This window comes from Alexandromys fortis, unplaced genomic scaffold (assembly GCF_014885135.2).
Source record: "Alexandromys fortis isolate MF-2015 unplaced genomic scaffold, M_Fortis_MF-2015_v1.1 scaffold_147, whole genome shotgun sequence".
In the NCBI taxonomy this organism is placed as follows: Eukaryota; Metazoa; Chordata; class Mammalia; order Rodentia; family Cricetidae; genus Alexandromys; species Alexandromys fortis.
In genome coordinates, this window is record NW_026068029.1 from 3,956,426 (window position 1) to 3,958,619 (window position 2,194).

At 44.7% G+C, this 2,194-nt stretch overlaps 1 non-coding gene across 1 annotated transcript; it reads right to left on the reverse strand.

Moving 5' to 3' along the window:
• Positions 1-590: 590 nt before the first annotated feature.
• On the reverse strand, positions 591-663 carry Trnak-cuu (transfer RNA lysine (anticodon CUU)). The gene has a single exon. It is a non-coding gene; the product is annotated as a tRNA-Lys (tRNA).
• Positions 664-2,194: the final 1,531 nt, after the last annotated feature.

The following is a 2,194-nucleotide window of genomic DNA, read 5'->3' on the forward strand; positions in this document are numbered from 1 at the left end:
TTTTCATGGTTCTTTCATCTTCCAGGATGATTTTGAATTTTGCAAGCAATGAATTTAAAAAAAATAATAATACCCTCCTTAATGACAGTCAGTTTAGTGGTTATTGCATTGATCCCCAATAAGGAGATGCAGTAAGTTCACATGAACAAGTTCTTCACTTCATAGACTAATTGTGGAAAAGTTCTAATAACTGGCCAATGAAAGAGAAGGCACACTTTTATTGAAATGAACGTTATGGAATACACACATTATATATGCCTCTGAAAAACAGATAAACACATGAATGAAAGGTAATTGAAATGGAGCACTGTTGCGGGAGCTCCTCCTGCTCCTTCAGCCTATAGCCGCTGAGATACCAGCCCATTGGAGCATGGTCTCTCCCCCTTTAAAAAAGGGGCAACTTCCCTCTCCTCTCTCTCTCTTACTTCCTGCTCTGCTTCTGGCGACTAGACTCCCTTCCTGATTGCACACAGCGCTGTTGCCTGGGAGTGATCTGTAAGTTTTTCCCCTTTAAATAAATAACCATTCTATTAATCATAATTCCAAACTGGTGTGGGATTGTTGTGAATTACACCTTCGCCTTCATCTGGCGCCCAACGTGGGGCTCGAACCCACAACCCTGAGATTAAGAGTCTCATGCTCTCCCAACTGAGCTAGCTGGGCTGGCAGCAGGCAGCCAAGCGGGGGAACCCCTCCTTCCCCCACTCGGCTGCCTGCCGCCAGCTCGGCTTGGCGCGAGCCCTCCCTCCCTCAGCCGCAGCCTGTGCCTTGTGGCCTGTGCCTTGTGCATGGAGCCAGGCAGACCTGTATGGGACCAGATGTGTGTTATGTACATCGGACAAAGCCTGTTTCTGATTATGTCTTGTACCTGGATAAACAATGAAGTCAACTCTGTGTCATCTGGTATAAATTCAGCGGTTTCAATATGCAAGATAACGCTTTCTGCATATTGTGAATCTGTAACTATATTAAAAGGTTCTTTAAAATCCCTTAGCACCATAAGAATGGCATATAATTCTGCCTTCTGGACAGAATTATAAGGGCTTTTTTCCACCTTATTCAATTCATCTGACTTGTAACCTGCTTTCCCTGATTTATTTGCATTAGTATAGAATGTACGGGCTCCAGTTATTGGAGCATCACGTACAATTCTAGGAAGAATCCAAGAAGTTCTTTTTATGAGGTTAAGTCTACCACTTTTGGGATAGTTGCTATTAATTTCTCCCAAAAAATTAGCACAAGCTCTTTGCCACGGTTCATTGTCTTCCCATAACTTTTTTATTTCTTCAGTAGTAAAAGACACTATAACTTCTGCTGGGTCTATACCTGCTAGTTGATGAAGTCTCAGCTTAACTTTTATAATTAATTCAGAGACTTTTTCCACATAAGTATTTAATTTTTTACTTGGTTTAATAGGTATAAATACCCACTCTAAAATAATATCTTCCCTCTGCATTAGAATCCCTGTAGGAGAAATTCTGGAAGGCAATATGACTAGGATGCAGCTAAGATTTGGGTTCACCCTATCCACATGTGCCTCCTCTAATTTTTCCTCAATCGGGAGGGGGAGACGCAAGATGGCTGCAACCACGAACTTCGGCTCTAGCCTCCTGCTGTTTGACTGCCCGACTTGGTAAGTGCCGGGCGGTGGTGGCACACACCTTTAATCCCAGCACTCGGGAGGCAGAGGCAGGTGGTTCTCTGTGAGTTTGAGGCCAGTTTGGTCTACAGAGGGAGTTCCAGGAAAGGCTCCAAAGCTACAGAGAAACCCTGTCCAGAAACAAACGAAAACACTAATCAGGCTTAGGCAGGCGGAAGAGCATGGCAGATTCCTGCCACCATACAGACATGTTTCCAGACTGCACAGTGCTCTGTGCATTGAATTTAGCTGTAACTTGGATGAAAAGAGTTTCTGTGCAGCACGCTCAGTCTCAGAGTTAAAGTGCTGAGTGTGGCTCCTACCTGGCGGCCCCAGAGCTAGTAGAAAATGGTACATCCTCCATTTTGAAATTGGAGAGAAGTGGAACCAACATCCAGAGCAGCCCTTCGCCCTGCAGCTCAGAGGCACAACTGATTCAGTCACAAGTGGCCCCATGTTGGGCACCACTCTGTTGTAATAGGAGCAGCGGGCTTCTTCCCGCCACCTGGCTAGCTTTACCCAAAATAGTTACACGGAAACTGTATTCTTTTAAAC